This window comes from Manis javanica, chromosome 3 (genome assembly GCF_040802235.1).
Source record: "Manis javanica isolate MJ-LG chromosome 3, MJ_LKY, whole genome shotgun sequence".
NCBI classification, from domain to species: domain Eukaryota; kingdom Metazoa; phylum Chordata; class Mammalia; order Pholidota; family Manidae; genus Manis; species Manis javanica.
In genome coordinates this window covers 101,158,634-101,178,828 of record NC_133158.1, presented here as the reverse complement: position 1 = coordinate 101,178,828, position 20,195 = coordinate 101,158,634, and the positions used below count along the sequence as shown (strand labels likewise).

Below are 20,195 nucleotides of genomic sequence, written 5' to 3'. Positions count from 1 at the left end.
CTTGAGGTTGCCGTGGCAACCCGGCGCTGGGCGAGGGCTGCCCCGGGGAACCTCCTGAATGCGGAACTTCCCCAGCCCACAGCGCTAGGCGTTGAGGTGCGCCGGCAGCCATGCTCCCCAAGCCTAAGCTGGGGTACCCGCTTCGGTGCTTTCAGTTAAATCTCGGTTTGTGCGCGAGGGTCGAGCCAGCCCCTCCCTAGACAGCTGAAACTGCGGTCGCATCCTTGCTTAGGGGCGCGGCACCGGACAATACTTGCCAGGCAGCCCCCGTTTCCGGAAGGTCGGTCCCGCCTGCCCTCACCCTCTACCCCCTCCGGGCACTAGGAGGTGGGAGGGCCTCCGTCCCCGCGTCCCACCTCGGGTGGTTCGCTGTGGAGGCGGGGTCTCCCACCTAAAGCTCTCCGGGAGGAGAACTGAGCAACCCTGGGCATTTGTTATTGTCTCTGAGTCGGTGGGCTTGATGTAGGGAAGGCGGTTCCCGAAGGCTTTCCCCATGTCCAGTAATGACTGAACCCTTAAATTGCAACTACTCATTTGGGAAATATCCTGATTGGGTTTTCTATCCCCGTTTATTTAAAGGTTATTCTAGCCCTGAAATTGTCCAACAAATATCAGTGAGCTTGGCAAGTCGGGCTAAGAAGGGCTGATTAACGGCTTGGGTGCGGCGGTGCCGCGGCCGGGGAGTTAGAGATCTCCAATCGTTGGGTGAACCCTGGAATGTGGCTTCTGCCTCCTGGTGCCCTCCACACTTGTTCTAGTGTCATTTTGTATTCTTGGTTGCTCTTTTCAGATAACGTTTATTTATAACTGCTGAGAGGTTGGTGTTCCCAAGAATTCCTTATCAGGAGTGAATAAGAGCAGAGAAGCAGTGTAGCGCAGTGGGTAAGTTCTTGGGCCACGGAATGGGGCAGTAACTGGGCCTACCTCAGGAGTAGCTACGAAAATCAGATGAGATAATGCACAAAAGAATGCTTGGCACCGTGCCTGGCACATAGGCCTCAGTAAAATGGAAGCTAATAAAAAATATTGGAGCATTCTTATTTATTGAACCATCAAAGAGACAGTAAATCACTTATAAGGAAGACCAAGATTGTCCAACTGCAGTTTAGCCTGGGTTTGCAACCCTACCTGCACGTTAAAATTATCTGGAGAACTTTAACAAAATACCAATACCTGAGTCCAGACTCTGGTGATGCTGATTAACTTATCTCCAGTGGAATCACGGATGTAAAAAAAGTCCAGAGAAACTGCTAGGGCTTCCTATTAGTTGAAGAAAAAGGAATTCTATTGTATATAGTTGAAGGTATAAAACATTTGGAACTTTAATTTTTACTCAACACATTATACTTTGTGGAATTAGAAAAGACTGAGCATGAAAGTTGTTCATAGCTATTTCAGACTGTTTTATGAGAACTTTTCTAGCATTGATCACTTCAGAGTAGCACACATTTGTTATAAAGTTGCTACTCAGGGATCTTAATCAGTACTAGAGGAAATCTTTCAAATTACCCAAAAGGATTTTCATTTTAACCCCTTTCCTTCTGGTACTTTTTTTTTTTTTTTTTTAACAATCCTTACCTTTTGCTTTCTGTGGTAGGCATTTTCATGCCTATCAATCATTTCTCTTACTCTGAGTATTTATAGAAACCAAAAAAGGTACTGTTATTCACCTTTGTCATTCCTGGAAGCACAACCCATAATAGGTTCTCCAGTATTTGTTGAATTGAATATGTTTAATCTATATATAATTAATGACATATATTAATAAAAATATTTAAATAACCATGCAATAACTCACAAGTCACTACATCCTAATTCATCTTGTTAGAATGTACTTTTTTAAATGTAAATTTTACAAAATTAATGTTTTATACTTTAGATTACTGAACACAAGTTTTTCCAAATGTATTATCCCTACAATTTACATAACTGAAAGTAGTAGTTTATCTTATTTTACTTCTTTAAAAAATTATATTAAAGCTGGGGAAAACAGTTATGTGAAGTTCTCTTTAGACTTTGACTATATTGCAGCATATAAAGAGTAGCTAAAATTATGCAGTTATTCCAAAACTTCTTAATGACATCTTAAAAAGCCTTTGCTGCTCTTGTCAGCTTGTCTCGTGGAAGCTGTAATGAGATAATCGCAGTAGTTCTGGAACATGCAGATTATTGATTGGTGTCCTCAAACCAAGCTAACAAACAGCGTACTTTAAATAAATTGTCCTGTCTTAGTAAAGCACCAACTACTCCACACTGTATAGCCTTTAAAGCAGCAGAAAGGTAATTCCTGGTCCATCAGAAGGAGATAATTATAAAGACATAAATAACTCTGTGGTTAATATAGCATCTGTCCTTACAAAGATTTCTCTGTAGTAATGGATTTGTCAACACACTTATAGATGATTAAAATCCTATGATCACATGCTTAAGAGTTAAAAGTTCTTCCCATCCTGGAATATGAAGGCATGTGAAGCAAGAAACTTCCATACACAGCACTGCTGATTTTTACATTTTCTGGAAAATGATAGTGCTGTTTAAGAAGAAATGATGGTTTCTCACAGGTGTGTTCTACTTATATCACCAATAACATTGGTTTTATGGGTTACTGCCATCTAAATCATCTACTTACCCCTAAGCAAATGAGTTTATAAATACATACATTTTTAGTTTTATGCCATGTTTATAGTATTTATTAATCAACCTTTAGCCAGTGAACCATAATTTTTTTTTAGATTCCCAGTAACATAGATTTCATTGTAAATACAAAAAAGTGATGTTTATGCAAACCAAAACTGAGGCTTTTATTGATGGCTTTTAAAATGTTCTTATTCAAGAATAATCTTTATTTATTCCAATTGCTTTGTTTTGGTCTGTGTCATTTCATATTATATAGTTGCTTTCCTCCAATTCCTGTTAATTTGTGGTTTTCTGCTCAAAGGTTAAGTAAAGGCATGAAAAAAAATATTGAAAGTATATGGAAAGTTGTGGGCTTGTAGGTGATACTTCTTTATTGTGGTCTCAGATTGGGTCAGTCTGAGGAGACCCTCAGTAAAATTTAGAAAAGTTCTGTCACCAAAAAAAACAGGTGGCCAGCTTTCTGGAAGAATGTTTGGAAGAGCACTGGTTATATAATATAACCTTATTATATAAATCCTTGTATATATTATAGTATCCCCTCCCTAACCCAGCTTGATATCTCCTGTCGAAGACCCTCTTTTTACCCATCCAGGCTTATGCCAGGTTACAAAAGGGGTAAAGGTGGAATCTCAGTGTTTAACTCTTTTTCAACTAACTTTGAACCAATCATCCTGTTTAAGCCTCAGTCCTAACACACTGTCAAATGTGTCTGATGCCACGAAATTCTGAAACTTTGAAGGTTTATCTGAACCACTGCTGACTTAGAATTCAGCTTTCTTGAGTGCATTCAGTCAGTTAACTCACCGTCTGCTTCTTGGTTTCCAAAAATTTGCTGTTTTTATCTTCTGCCCTGTTATCTTTGTCCTTTTACCTGGAGGCCTTTTTTTAAAAAGTCCATTTACTGTAATTTTAACAAGGTATTCTTTGAGAGGAATAGAGGCAAATGCATGTGTTTAATTCTCCATCTTTATTAAAAAGTCTGACCTCAATTGGAGTGAAATACCCCCATGCATACTGAAGTTTTAAAAATCTGAAGAGAATTCACATCTTTACTCTTTTTCTGCATAATACAAGATCTTAGACTGGTTTAACTCCTATCAAATCCCCCTCCTAATTTATATTGTAACCCAGTGTTTTGTTTGGTCTACCTTATAAATTATACATTGTCATTTACAAAGCTGATGTCTAATTAGATTTGTCTACATATCTTTTGTTCATCATTTCTTCTTGTGTCTCAAACCACTCCTGGGATTTGATTCCAGAAGTATGTCCTTTACAAATTCTTATACCTAGGATCTCTTGAATATAAACTTTGTTTTTGTTTGTCTAAATATATCTATCTTTAATTTGCCCTAATTCTAAAAAAGGTAGAATATTTTTGTATAGAATTTGAGGATTATTGGTCTTTTCTGTCAATGCTTTTTTTCCCACTAGATTTTGGCTTCCTTTGCTGCACTAATGAAATGAATCTAACCAACCTTGTAGTTTATCTGGTGGTTTCTAAGATCCCTTTGATTTGTTCTTCAGTTTTATTACAATGTGTCTAATTTGGATTTTCTGGAACCTGAGAGAATTCCTATCATACCTCAATTCTGGAAGAATCTCAAATTTCAAATTCTTGTTGAATATTGCTATTCCCACATTCTCTCTATCATCATCCTTTGAGATGCCAATTAGACATATGTTTCAGTACCTTATTCTATCCTACACATATTATTCTCTTATATTTTTCATGTATTTGATATTCTGAGCTGAATTTCAGGTAATTTTTCAGTTTTATCTTCTGGTTAACAACTTAGCTCTTCAGTTACGTTGAATCTACTATTTAATTCTCCGAATGGGTATTAATTTCAATTATATTTTTCATATATATATATATATTTAATATTTTTCATATTTGTTTAGCTTCTTATTCTCCACACATATTTCCAAATATCTCTTAACATTTCTTTGAACATACTCAACACAATATATATTATGTGCAATAGTTATGTGATTTGAAATCTTTGTACATCTCATTTTGTTTTTGTTTATATAGATTCTTATGTTAGGCTTTTTTCATGTTTATGATTATTTCTTATTGTAAGCTCATGTTTGGGGAACTTTGTGTGAATGTTTGAAGATTTTAAGTGCTTTCCTTGAGAGAGGATTTGTATTAGCTTTTAGGGGCACTACCAATTCAGGAAACATTTTAAAGTAATTGTTGGCATTAAGTTTCTTAGATGACACAGTTACTGTGAATTTGATTCAGAAATCAGCTGAAGAAACTTGGTTCAGAAACCAGTGAGGGAAGAGTCACAGTTATAAATTCTCAGATGAGTCATATGACTCTCATCTCTTCAATAGCCCTTTTAAATGAAATAACACTCCCGTGCTGTGTAGATGAGCTATATAGTGAAATCAAACCATGTCTTCCTTTGTTGATAGCCCTCCAGGTTTTTTCATCTAGCTTGCTCCGTTTAGTTTGTTGAATCACTTGAAAAACATTATATTTGGTTGCTTTTGTGAGATTCTGGTTGTCTGGTTAGAATAAATAAATCCTTGTCAAGGACTTCCTCAAAAATATCCAAGTTAGGGCATTTCCAGGGCCACATTCTGACTTTCACGGGCCCTGGGTAGTTTGCTTTTCTGGACCCCTCCTACCACACACACACACACACACACACACACACACAAATTATAAAATTGTCTTTTACAATTGTGTTGGTATAAAGACAAATTTAATCAGGGCTGGATCATATTAGTATTTTTGATGAAAAAGGCTGGATTATATTAGTATTTTTTATGATTTTAAAAGAAATGCAAATATTTTCACAAACCCTGGCTGAGTTGTCTCTGGGCATTGTCTGTCTCCCTCCCTCTTGCCGCCCTTGATGTAAATTGTTCTGGTGATACCAATAATATTAAGAGCTTCCTTGGAAAGGGAAGGGAAGAAGTAAACTTATAAATTTCCCTCTTACTGTTCTTTGCCTCTGTTTCGCCTCTTTTGCCAAAAGTCTTTGTCCTGGTGTCATCTTCCCCAGTGCTTTTCCTCTGCTTTTCTTCTACTTTTCTAGTACTACATTTGCCTGTATCTAGAGATAAGAGATAAGGTATTTACCTAGGGGTAAAAGTTTATTGCTTGTTTTATTTGAGCTCTTCCTTCATCTCTGTTGAAGGGTTCCCCACCAGTAAGATGGCAATCTTCTGGCTTCTCTTCGGGGTCCTCAGTTCCCGCCGGCACCACCTGAAGCCCAGTCACCTCTCGCCCCCCTACCAATCCCAGCACCTAGCCAACAGCCACCAGCCCGGTAGAAGTGACACCTCAATCAATTCATGCCCCTTCCTATATAACCCAGCACCTTTCCCTAATAAAGGCGGAACTCTCCGGTGAATTGCTACTATGTGTCGCTCCTTTCCTTTCATTGGTGCCGAAACCCGGGAGACGGGACACCCCAACTGGGCCCCATCTTACCCTCGACACCAGCAGCAGCTTGCCCTCGTCCTCTTTTTCCGGCGCTGGCTCCTCACACTCACCACTCCTCTCTGGCCTTTAGGTAAGTTTTCCCCCCGGAGGGGGCCACTCTTCCCCGAGCTATCGCAGTGCCATTGACCGTGATCGTCTGGCAAGGCCCTGACACTCGGGGATGAGGAGGGAACTCTCCCCACCTCAGGCCTTCATGGCTGCGGCGGACCCTCAGGCCCCTCCTCCAACAGCCATAAATCCCTGCCTCAGGCCTTCACGGCTGCGGCCGACTCTCAGGCACCCCCCTCCAACAGCCATAAACGAGGTGACTCCTTTGTGGATGAGAACGCTCCCTTTTCCCCCCCTCCTCCTTCTGCTCTGTCCGCCGAAAACGCCTAGCGCTAGGTACCTCGTGACTCCGGCACTCTGCCTTCTTAGGGAAGTCTGGGTGACGACCCACACTTCCTAAGAAATTCCGACTCGTATACGAGTTTCCACAGACCACCAAGGATCATCGGGGACGCCCTTTGTCTCCTTGTGGTCTGCTTCCAGTCCGAGGATCTCTGTTCATCTTCCCCTGTTTGTCTCCTTCTCTGTCCTTTAGCCATGGGAGCCTCCTCATCCCTCCCTGAAAGTTCACCTCTTGAATGCCTGCTTAAGCATCTGGCTACCCTCTCCCTGACGCCTGATATAAAACCAAAACTTCTCCGTAAATATTGCTCCCAAAATTGGCCGACATACCCCCTAGACAATAACAACCAATGGCCTGCAGGGGGAACTCTTGATCCTAACATCACTCGCAATCTCTTTAACTACTGCCAGCGCCTGAAAAAATGGAAGGAGATTCCCTATATGGAAGCTTTTCGCCTCCTAGCTCAAAATCCCAGCCTCTGCACCACCTGCTCCCCGCCCCAAGTTCTCCTAGCCTGCAAGCCGTCTCCCTCCCCTCCACACACTCCCAGTCCCTCTTCAATTACCTTTGACCCAGCCGATGAGCCTCTGCCATACAGACTTCCCCCTTCGGCCCCTCCCCCTCCTACAACCCCTCCACCCTCCGCCGCCGCTGCCGCCTCTTTCCCCACGGGAGAAGCCTCCCGTCCTCTCCCTTCCCCTTCTTCTCCTACAACAGCCCCTCCCCCTTCCTCTACTGCCACCATCGCTGACTCTTTCCCCCACGGCAGAAGCTTCCCGTCCTCTCCCCCTTCTTCTCCTACAACAGCCCCTCCCCCTTCCTCTACCGCTGCCACCACTGCCTCTTTCCCCGCGGCAGAAGCCTCCTGTCCTCTCCCTTCCCCTTCTTCTCCTACAAAAGCCCCTCCCCCTTCCTCTGCCGCCGCCGCCTCCACCCCCCCAGAAGCCTCCCATCCTCTCCCTTCCCCCTCCTCCACCATGTCCTCCTGCACTTCCCCCCCTCCTCCTCCATCCCCCTCACCTCCCCCTCTCCCGCAAATCGAGCCTGAGCCTTTCAGCCCCCCTCTAACTAAGTTCCAAGAGCCTCGTCCATCTTTGTCCCCTCAGATTCGGTCCCAAGGGCCTCCCAAAATTATCGTGGCTTTGCCCCCATCACCTGTTTCCCCCGCACAGACTGAGCCAGAACCCTTCAGTCCCCCTCAGACTCGGTCCCGAGAGCCTCCCAAAATTATCGCCCCACTCCGGGAAGTAGCAGGATCCGAAGGCATCGTGCGCATTCACGTCCCTTTCTCCTTAAGAGATTTAGCCCAACTAGAGAAACGCCTAAGTTCCTTTTCCACTGATCCCACGACATACATCAGGGAGTTTCAATGGACCCTCCAGTCTTACAGCCTCACGCATCATGACATTTTCATGCTCCTGGTCAATACTCTCCTCCCTGAAGAGCGTAGAAGAGCTTGGGACTTCGCCCAAACGCACGCTACCGAAACCCACAGGACTGACCCCACCTATCCCCCTGGCCCCACTGCTGTCCCGGAACAAGACCCACACTGAGATTATAACACCTCCATGGGTCTCAGCTCTCGAGATATTTTTGCCTCCTGCTTAATAGCAGGTCTGAAAAAGGCAGCTCGTAAAGTAGTCAATTTTCAAAAACTCCAAGACATAATTCAAAAGAGAGACGAAACCCCCTCCGAGTTCTTAGACAGACTCACTCAAGCCCTATTACAGTATACCAGCCTGGACCCAGAAACACCTGAAGGAAGACATGTCCTTATGACATACTTCCTAGCTCAAAGCTACCCCGACATTAAAGCTAAACTCAAAAAGTTAGAACAGGGCCCCGCTACCCCACAGACTGAGATCCTAACAGTGGCCTTTAAAGTCTTCCATAACCGGGAGGAGGAGAAAGAACGCCGTAAACAAAAGGCTGACCAGGCCAATTTCCAGATGTTGGCCCAGCTGATAAAACCACAACCTGGGCCCCCCCATTACAGACAAGCCCCCCCCCAGGAGCTTGTTTCAAGTGCGGAAAAGAGGGACATTGGTGAAGGGCGTGCCCCTCCCCCAGATCTCCTACCACCCCATGCCCCAGATGCCACAAAAAGGGCCACTAGGGGTCTGATTGCCCAACCACCCGAAGGGGAGGCTGGACGAACAACCCCCGTCCTAAGCCCGCCATAGTGGGGCTGGCAGAAGAAGATTGATGGGGCCCGGGGGCTTCTCGCCCGACCATTTCCATCACCAAACAGGAGCCCAGGGTTACTTTAACAGTAGATGGTCGCCCCATCTCCTTCCTCCTAGATACAGGAGCCACCTTCTCAGTCTTGTGAGAATACCGGGGCCCTACCACGCCAGCCATTACTCCTGTAGTCGGGGTAGGAGGTAAACAGATCTTCCCATTAAAACCCCCCCCCTTTTTTATGCACAATCCTAGACAATCCCATACCTTTCTCCACTCCTTCCTGGTTATGCCCCAGTGTCCCATCCCTTTACTAGGACGAGACATCCTTTCCCTCCTCCACATTTCCATAACTATATCCACTCCCACAGCCCCCAGTACTCCCTTTCTGATGGCCCTCATAGCTGACGACCCCCCTCTACCCAATGAAAGCTCCGGTTCTGCCCTCATACACCCTGTAAATCCCAAAGTTTGGGACATTACAAGCCCCTCCATGGCCCTATGTCCCCCTGCCTCTTATCAAATTATGTGACCCCTCTCAGTATATCTGTCAGGCCCAATACCCCCTAACCACTTCAGCCCTCATAGGCCTCCAACCCATCATTCAAGCAGACCCACTCACTCCCCATTTAATACTCCCATATTAGCTGTTAAAAAAACCAACGGATCTTTCCGCCTTGTCCAAGACCTTTGCCTCATCAACATAGCCGTTGTCCCTATCCATCCCTTAGTTCCAAATCCATACAGCCTTTTATCACAGATCCCTGCCTCAGCATCCCACTTCTCAGTCCTAGATCTCAAGGACCCATTTTTCTATCCCTCTAGAACCCTGCTCCCAAGATTTTTTCATCTTCACCTGGACGGACCCATACACAAGACATTCTAAACAACTCACTTGGACAGTTTTGCCACAAAGCTTCCCAGGTAGTCCTCATATTTTTAGACAGGTCCTAGCTCAGGACCTCAAACAGTTTCATCATGATCACTCCAAGTCCACCTTATAATACATAGACAATCTTCTACTCTGCAGTCTCTCGTGGGAACAGTCTCAACTTGACACTGCCTCCCTACTTAACCTTCTAGCTTCCAGAAGTTACCGAGTATCCCCCGTCAAAGCTCAAATCTCTTCCCCTTCTGTCACTTACCTCAGATTCCTTCTATCTCAACAAAGAAAGTCCATTACCTTAGACAGAAAATAGCTCCTCTCTGACCTGCCCATTCCCAAAACCAAGACAGAAATCCTTTCCTTTCTAAGCCTGGCTAGATATTTTAGAACGTAGATCCCTAACTTCTCCCTGCTCCCTGTTGGCAAGACCCCTATGTGACCTCAGCAAGAGCCCCCCTAAAAAACCATTATCCTCCTCACCCCGACACTCCTTCATTAAGCTCCATCAAGCCCTTGTGGAAGCCCTAGCTCTCCATCTTCCTGATTTGTCGAAGCCCTTCTCATTATACATTCATGAGAGGTCCAGTCAAGCTCTAGGAGTCCTAGGCCAATATTATGGCCCATCCTTTGCCCCAGTAGCTTATCTCTCCAAGCAATTAGACCCCACAGTTTGGAGATGGGCCCCCTGCCTACGAGCATTAGCCGCTAGACAGCTCTTGCAGAAAGAAGCTCATAAACTGACATTCAGGGCGTCCCTTACCATTCTGTCCCCACATCACCTAAAAGATCTCTTAACCTACAAAAGTTTACAGACTCTCCCTCCCTCCAGACTCCTCACCTTACTGTCCTCTTTTTTCCAAAATCCCATTCACCCCCTTTGCCATCCATAACCAAATCATGACTTTTTCCTCCTTTACTGCTCTCTCGCTTTTTTCCTCATTCTTATTGTCTTCCCCGCCACCCCAGCCTCCTTTGTATGGCGATTCAAAGTCAGAGACACTTACACACAGCATCAAACAAAAGTTACTGCCCTCATTGCCACACCAGACTGCCCTCTGAGAAGCTGCTCTGAGCCTTTATACCTCCACTTTCCTCCCTCCACTGAAGTGTTCACTAGCAGCTACCCTTATTCTCCCTACCTCTGCTTCCTCTATGACCAAAAACAAGCCTATTGCAGGAGATGGCCAGACACCTACGGGGGATGTCCCTACTGGTCTTGTGCAATTCACTACATGGGTAACTTCCAGTACCCACAGTATTACTCCTCCAACTGTTTTATGAAATACCCCAACGGCTCATTCTCCTTATCAATCCCAGATCCCTGGGACTCTCGATGGGCTGCCAGAGTCACAGCCTCAGTTTACTACGGGGGGTCCTCGACCCCCCACGGTACCCTTCATATCTCTCAAAAGTATGTTCCCTCTCATTCCCAGATCTCTCAAGTTGCATCAGATAGCAGACATTCCGAAAAAGTCATTATCCAAACTCTTGATGGCACCTCTTCATCTTCTTATCCCCTCCCCTCTTCCCATTCCTCCTACTCTTCATTACAGCTCATTCAGGACACCACCATCTTTCTCAACCACACCCTTAACACAGTCAATTGTTTCTTGTGTGCATCACTACAGCGCCCACTGCTGGCCGCCGTGCCCCTTAATATTTCCAACTACTCCTTCCATGCAGGACAACCCCTCTGCCCCCTGGCAGACATACCCCTATGGGAACCAGAATACGCAGATAATCTCACCATCCACTACTGTATAAGCCCAACTCCACCCCCCTCCAGCGCACTTCACTGCCTCTCTATCTACACCCCTCTTTTGGTGTAATGGCAGTCTTTTCAACTCAGTGCCTCTCAACTCCGATACACCCTGCATTCTTGTCACCCTAATCCCACAGTTTACACTTTACAGCATGGCAGAATTTCTTGAGCTCCAACCTCCCCTGCCCTCGCACACAAAAAGAGCTGCTTTCCTTCCCGTCATGGTCAGTAGCTCTTTGATCACCTCAGCCATTGGGGCAGGGTTTTCGGGAGAAGCCTTAGGTCACTCTCTATAGGCAGTTAGAGATCTCAACACCAAACTTGAGGGAGCCCTGACATCCACTGCCGATTCCCTAGCCTCTCTCCAAAGACAGGTCACTTCGCTAGCTAAAGTCACCCTTCAAAACTGGCGGGCCCTAGATCGGCTTACAGCCGAGAAGGGTGGCACCTGCGTCTTCCTCTGAGAAGAGTGCTGCTATTACATCAACGAATCCGGCATTGTAGAAACTGAGATTACCAAACTCACTGACCTTGCCTCCAGCCTCCACTCTGCTTCCAATTCCAACCCATTCTCTTCAATACTAACAAACCCCCTCCTCACCTAGCTCTGGCCCATTGCAGGCCCCATAATAATCATTCTTCTCGCCTGTCTATTCTTACCCTGTATAATAAAGTTCATCAAATCCCAAGTCAGAAAAATCTCTAATCAAGCTTTCAACCAGCTTTTACTCAGGAACTACCAGCTTCTGGCCACAGAAGATCCCTCACCCTCACGTGACCTCCTCACCACATGCTGAGATGGACCCCTCTCTCCACTAGAAACTGTTCCTGGAAACAATGGCTGCAGATGCCTGGCTCCTGACACCCATATCCTCTTGGCACCATTGTAATCAACAGGTCCTCAACCTATGGCTACAGGGAACCTTCATTGATTTCCAACCTGAAGAAGTCCACATCTACTCATCCTTACTGTGGGGAGTCCTATCAACCCTTTCCTCCCAATCCTCAAGCCCTCACTCCCTTCTCTGCCCCTGTTCAGCAGGAAGCAACCAGAGAGAAAGCAACGTCCACAAACCCATAGAGGAGAAAGGGGGGAATGAAGGGTCCCCACCAGTAAGATGGCAATCTTCCGGCTTCTCTTCAGGGTCCTCAGTTCCCGCCGGCGCCACCTGAAGCCCAATCACCTCTCGCCCCGCTCCCAATCCCAGCACCTAGCCAACAGCCACCAGCCCCGTAGAAGTGACACCTCAATCAATTCATGCCCCTTCCTATATAACCCAGCAACTTTCCCTAATAAAGGCGGAACTCTCCGGTGAATTGCTGCTATGTGTCGCTCCTTTCCTTTCATCTGTGTTCTGTAGTTTATATTTTAATTTAAGGTGTTTTTGTTTTGCTTGTTTCTGTAAAAAGAAATTGGACTGCAGAATAAGCCAGGATCTTATATCCTCTCTCTGGAATTTTATACTAACTGTGGTGGTGACCCTTAGAAAGAAAATTAAACTCTGTGAACTCTGTAATAATCCTCAGGGAGAATTATAATGGCTGGTATTTATGGCATACACATAGGATGTTTTAAGAATATGACTTAATGTTTACGCAGTGCGCTGGGCTTTTTAGATCAAAGATGCTGAATTTACCGGCATTAAACCCATTTAATATATACCAAGATTATATATTTAAATATTACAAAAGTGGAGGGAGTCTCAAATATTTATATTTTACTAGTTTCTTTTTGGCTAGAGACAGCTTTATGTCTGATAAATAATGACAATGCTTTACATTTATAGGCTGTATAACATCTTTTATCCAAGGAGTTCAAAGAACTCAGCAATTATAACTCATTGTTCTTTAAAATAGCTCTACAAAACTTGAGATGACACACATTAGGTAAACTCATTATAGGTAAAGAAACTGAAGTCATGGAGACATTAAAGTGTTAATAAGGCATTTCAGGAGTCAGAGATGGAATTCAGCATAGGTCCCCCTTTCTTTGATTAGACCATAACCAGTAGCACATTCCTTCCCCATAAAGGTAAGCTCTTCAAGAGCTTCAGTTGTGTTTACTATAAAGGTACTCCTAAACTTTAAAGGTTTTAGCTCTTACTTCTCTCTCCAAACTCATTTTGGTTATCCCTCTCCAGCCCCTTGCAAGAGCCACTAAGCAGATGCTGTCACTTCTGTCTGGAATATGTGATCTTCTCAAGTGGTTATCTTCTAGTCATCCTTCCCATTTCAGATCAAATATCCCCTCCTAAGAGACCCCTGGTTAAATCAAATTCCAGCATTTTAGTTTCTGGAAGTACCAGGCACTTCCCTGTCAGAGCACTTGCCACAACATTCAATGTTAATTACTTGATTGTTTTATTAATGCCTATCCCACAAACCCAACTGTAGGCTCTATGAGGGCAGAGAACATGTCTGTTTTCCCTTACTATTGTAGCCCCACTGTCTAGTTTAGTGCTTGGTACTAAATATGGGCTCAAAACATATTTGTTGACTGAGTTAATTTAAATTTTTAGGAAGCGTTCTTCCAGAATTTGAACCCATATTTAGACTTCAGCTTGAAGTTATAATCTTGGAGAAAATAGTTGGCATTCTAAATTATTTTCCAACCATATTTAAATAGGAAAATATATACAGTTCCTTAGCAACTTAATTCAAACAAAAGCTATTAAAACTCTAGTAAGTTTAAAGACAAATCAAGAAAATGCTGAAAGGGTTAGAGCTCATAAAAATTGTGATTAAAGGGAGCTACCACATTTTAATACAAAATTCATCTCTGGTCTTCAAAAATTTGGAATTAGACAGGAAAGCCAATGGATTATTTCTATAGCAGGAGTCCCCACTTGAGCCCAAGAGGTGGACTTCTCTATTTCCCTTTGGCTCTTTGACTTCTATACATCTTCACATATTAATTTGAATGGTCAGGATGGGTCCACTGTAGATTTTTCTAGGGTACTCGAGGAAGACTGAGAGAAGATTAGATCCATTTGAGCAGTCTATCCCCTCACATCTGAGACTTGTAGAGAGTTGCTGCCAGCAAAAGCCATAGATGTGCTGACAAGCTGCTCAAGTGTAACCCAGAGTAAGCAAAAATCTCTTCTTCTGAAGTTAGGTTTTTTGGTTTAGCAGAAAGAGCCATCTAAGGTGGGTGTGTATGTTGTTATTGTTGTTTTATTTTTTGTTCTAAACAGGACCTGTCATAATTCTATCTATGTTCTGGCAAGAAAACTTTACAGACAGTACCAAGGGTGGATCTAAAGAAACTAGGAAGAAACAAAAGGAAAGAGGCCAGTGAAGAAATAACTGTCATAGTTACAGTAAAATCTAGTGGAGTCTGAATTCAGGTTGGGGTTAAGAGAGGTCTGGGAGGCCTTTTAGAGAAAGGATAAGCAGGATTTGAGCCCAGTTGGATGTGGGCTGTTTGGAATAGGAAACAACGCTGTCTCAGGTTTCTAGGTTTGGACAATCAGTGCATAAGGGTGCTATTAACTAAGTAGTGAATAGAGGACAAGCAGGTTCAGTGAGGTGTAAATGTTAGGTTTTTGGCATCTGGAGGACATCCAAGTGGAGATGCCAAAAAGAGGGACAACCTGGCTGGAGAACCAGATTTTGGAAACTAGATTACACTCCTTTGAGGAATTAGTTTGTTGTTTTATATTCGTTGTAAATCTTGTAGCAGCCATGGTGTAAATGTGGTTAATTTCCCAAAAAAAGCCCACAAATACCCATTGGGACTATAGTGTTCCTGATAGAGGATGAAGAAATGTCATTCATAAGATTGTTTCTGTGGGGACTCACATTCACAAGGCCAACTCAGCACTCCAATAAAGCAACTTCTTTCACTCAGACATAGATAGAACTGGGAGCTGAGATTTCTTTGCTAAACCTTATTCTGTTCCCAGGAACATTGAAGCATAGAATGTTTAAGGTCCAGTTGCATATATTACACTATGGAACTAGTATGTTTATAGTTTTATGAAGAAGAGACATTTACATTTAAATAAATGAGAGGGAGAATTGGCAGATCTTTCAGTTAGGTATAAATGATAGAGCATGGACAGATACTGAAGGGAATGCAGTAGAAAGTTGGACTGAAGGACCCTGGCTGGAGTGAAGTAACAGGGGTGGTGAGTCAGCAAGAATAGAAAGCTTGGTACCACAGATCTCAGGCAGCTTTGGTGACATTATTGATGGGTTTGGAAAGATACCAGCTGTGCTATTGTGATTTATAAGAAATACATATATATTTGGTCATTCAAGTAACCAAAATGTATTTCTCATACATTTTGTCCATAGTTCCTGGCCCACAGCTCCCAAAAGTCTTGGAATTTTCCTGAGTGATAAGAGCAATGGGAGCATCATTTTTTATATTTAATCTCTTGTCCTCAGTTCCTGAAAACATTTCAGAGCCATAAGTGTGAAATGGATGTCTTGTTATTCATAACAAGCTCCTTTCCATCACCACTGCATTTATGATATTGAGGTGATTTTTCAAAATCCCCTAAAGGTGGAAACTGACCATGTAACCAGGGGAATTGACCATGAATAGAGGGATGAAACTTTCAGTCCCTCTCCTGATTCCCCAGGAGGGAAGAGGGGCTGGAAGTTGAACCAATCATTAATGGCCAATGATCTAATCAATCATGCCTGTGTAGTGAAGCCTTCATAAAAATCCAAAAGGAGGGGTTTGGAGAGCTTCTTGGTTGGAGAAACAGTACTCCTCCATGTGCCACCGTGCCAAGCCCCAAATATCATGAACACAGAAGCTCCTTTGTTTGGGACCTTACCTTCTGTATTCAGCTGGCTGTTCATTTGGATCCTTTAATATTCTTTGTCATAAACTGGTAATCTAATGGATAAATTAGTTTTCTGAGTTCTGGGATCTGCTCTAGCAAGTTAATCTAACCCAAAAAGGAGGCTGTTGGAACCTCCAAACAAGCCAGTCGGTTAGAAGCACAGGTGACAACAAGGGCTTGTGACTGGCCTCTGACAGGGGTGCTGTCTTGTAGGACTAATCCCTCAACCTGGGAATCTGATGTGATCTCTGGGTAGAGTCACAGTTGAGTTGAATTGTAGGACACCCAGCTGGTGTTAGAGAATTTCTTGCTGGATTGGGAAAACACACACACACATTCATTGGAATTGTGGAACAGAACCTTGATTAGCCATATATATTCTGCTGAACAGTACTAAAGAAGGGAAAGATGGTGAAGTGGAGGGGATGCCCAGGGGCAGTGGGAGTAAGCAGGGAAAAGCTGTTCTTTGGAACATCAATTGACTCTTTAGCTAGGATGGCCATTCATAGGTATATTGGGTACTTCTAATGTCACATTGCTAGAAGTGAGATCTATTATCCCAACTCACAACTCAAGCTCTGAAGCACTAGAAAACATGTAAAGTTCAGACAAAGTATGAACTTTTCTGTTGTGTAGATGGATATGTTCCAGGGACAGGCTCTCTCAACTCACCCATTCCTACTTAAATAGGTTGAAAAGTCAGTTAAGTATTCTTAATTCCAAATCATTTGAATGATTTAAGAAGTCCCTCTTATCATTAAAAAAGCATTCTTGTGACTGCTGAGAATTGTGATTTTACTTTTAATAAACCTATTGCGTATACAAATAAACTGTGGCTGAATTTTGCTTTTTGTTTGTTTGTTTCTGTTTCCCTGGTGCTACTATTGCTAAGCAAGGAAGGAATATAGGGAGTATCAGTGAAAGATTACTTTCTTTTCTGTCTGTGAGTCAGACAAACTTCGGATTTGGCAGGAGATAATGGGCGAGGGTGGCACTTGACCCATTGTAGAAACTTAAGAAAACTGAGGAAAGAACACTTAAACATATTTAATATTTACTTATTTAAGAAGTATTTAGGTGGCCCCAATTTATAGCATTTTATTTTTTGTGTTATTCCAATAGACTAAGTGCACTGTGGCTTGACCAAGTAGAAATGTGTTCAGTGCATATATTAGACTCTGTTAATATGAAAGGAATTGTCCAAAGACTGTCCTGTAGAAGTGTTAGTCCAGAACTTTGAGTTCTTTACTCCAATTTTATATCTTTCCTTCTTGCTTAAGGAAAGAAATGGATTTTTGGTGAATAGCCCCACCATATCCCATATGGCTCTCAACAAATGGCTGTTGGTTTCCTGACATTCTTTTTGTGTAGATGTTCTTTCATGCACTAAAATTGCTTAATGGGCAGGAGGAGAATCAAATGGACAAACATTGGCAACTCGAATAGAAACTCAGATGACAGTTCAAAGCGCATAATTAGGTTTGGTCTGCAGAACTGCAGAAAGCCATCTGCCAAAAGATGTGCCTGCAGATTCCAGGAGCCAACTTCTTAGAACGCTACTAAGGCTTCCAATTAATCTGTTAAGAAGGATGAAAGCCAAGAATAAAAAGTTTCAATTCAAGTAAAAAAACAAACCAAAGTAGGTTTTAGTGTTCAACAGAATGAGGAAATCAACACTTAACCTCCCGATATCCTAGGTCTGCAACTTTTCCCACTGCTTTTATTTTTCCCCTCAGGCCCCAAATGGCTGCTGAAAATTTTTAAGTGTGAAGCCTAAAATATCAGGAGAAATAGTGTATTTTCTCCATAGGTTACCTCTAGTGTGGAATGGAGAATAGTGAGGTTGCATACAAGGTATGATCTATTACAGGAGGGATCAATGAAACAGAGATAGGTTTTCAAAGACAGATATAAAATTAGGCCAATGTAGCAGGCATTCTGATTTTAGTATTGGTTGGAGTACAGATGACTCAAGTGATAGCCAGAATGGATTATCTATGGGAACCAATAGGGTAGTGGTTTGACTTGGGCTGACTCTGAGCTACTGATGTGACTGTAAGTTTTTTTAGTGTTTTTATTTTTTATTTTTTATTTTTTATTTTTTATTAAGGTGTCATTGGTATACATTCTTATGAAGGTTTCACAAGAAAAACAATGTGGTTATTACATGCACCCATATTATCGAGTCCCCCCAACCTCCATACCCTATTGAAGTCACTGTCCATCAGTGTAGTAAGATGCCACAGAGTCACTACTTGTCCTTTCCATGCTACACTGTCTTCCCCGTGACCTCTCCTACACCATATGTACTAATCATAATACTGTTCATTTCCCTTCTCCCTCCCTCCTGACCAGCCCTCCCCCACCCCTACCCTTTGGTAACCACTAGTCCCTTGGAGTCTGTGAATCTGCTGCTGTTTTGTTCCTTCAGTTTTGCTTTGGTGTTATACTCCACAAATGAGGGCAATCATTTGGTATTGTCTTTCTCTGCTTGACTTATTTCACTGAGCATAATACCCTCTAACTCCATCCATGTTGTTGCACTTTATGGCTGAATATTATCCCATAGTGTATATGTACCATAACTTCTTTATCCATTCATCTACTGATGGACACTTAGGTTGCTTCCATATCTTGGCTATTGTAAATAGTGCTACAATAAACATAGGGGTGCATATGTCTTTTTGAATCTGAGAACTTACTTTCTTTGAGTAAATTTCTAGGAGTGGGATTCCTGGGTCCCACACAGTTATGGTACATATGTCAGATAACATCCAAAGTATATAAAGAACTCACACACCTTAACACCCAAAAAGCAAATAACCCAATTAAAAAGTGGGCAGAGAATATGAACAGTAACTTCTCCAAAGAAGAAATTCAGATGGCCAACAAGCACATGGAAAGATGCTCCACATCGCTAACTATCAGGGGAATGCAAATTAAAACCACAATGAAATATTACCTCACACTAGTTAAGATGGCCAACATTGAAAAGACTAGGAACAACAAATGCTGGTGAGGATGCGGAGTAAGGGGAACCCTCCTACACTGCTGGTGGGAATGTAAACTAGTTCAACCATTGTGGAAAGCAATATGGAGGTTCCTCAAAAAACTAAAAATAGACCCAGGTATTGTCTTTCTCTGCTTGACTTATTTCACCCTTTGTCAGATATGTCATTTACAAATATATTCTCACATACTGTAGGATGCCTTTTTGTTCTGCTGACAGTGTCCTTTGCTGTACAGAAGCTTTTTAGCTTGGTGTAGTCCCATTTGTTCATTTTTGCTTTTCTTTCCCATCCTGAGAGGATGTGTTCAGGAAAAAGTTGCTCATGTTTATATTCAAGAGATTTTTGCCTATGTTTTCTTCTAAGAGTTTTATGGTTTCATGACTTACATTCAGGTCTTTGATCCATTTTCAGTTTGCTTTTATGTATGGAGTTAGACAATAATCCATTTACATTTATTTAAATGTATGGGCTCTCTAGTCTGTTCCATTGGTCTATGGGTCTGTTCTTGTGCCAGTACCAAATTGTCTTGATTACTATGGCTTTATGGTAGAGCTTGAAGTTGGGGAGCGTAATATCCCCAGCTTTATTCTTCCTTCTCAAGATTGCTTTGGCTATTCGGGGTCTTCTGTGGTTCCATGTGAATTTTAGAACTATTTGCTCTAGTTCATTGAAGAATGTTGTTGGTATTTTGATAGGGATTGCATTGAATCTTGTAGATTGCTTTAGGCAGGATGAACTTTTGACAATATCAATTCTTCCTATCCATGAGCATGGGATGTATTTCCATTTATTGGTGTCTTGTTTTAATTTCTCTCATGAGTGTCTTATAGTTTTCAGGGTATAGGTCTTTCATTTCCTTTGTTAGGTTTATTCCTAGGTATTTTATTCTTTTTGATGCACTTGTGAATGGAATTGTTTTCCTGATTTCTCTTTCTGCTAGTTCATCATTAGTGTATAGGAATGCAACAGATTTCTTTGTATTAATTTAGTATCCTGAAACTTTGCTGAATTCAGATAATAGATCTAGTAGTTTGGAGTGGTTTCTTAGGGTTTTTTATGTAC

At 42.6% G+C, this 20,195-nt stretch overlaps 1 long non-coding RNA gene across 1 annotated transcript; it reads left to right on the top strand.

Annotated features, from left to right (window-relative positions):
* Positions 1–20: 20 nt before the first annotated feature.
* Positions 21–12,640, top strand: LOC108384928 (uncharacterized). The gene is made up of 3 exons (XR_012129262.1): positions 21–280; positions 791–882; positions 12,426–12,640. It is a non-coding gene; the product is annotated as an uncharacterized lncRNA (long non-coding RNA).
* The last annotated feature ends 7,555 nt before the right edge of the window (positions 12,641–20,195 follow it).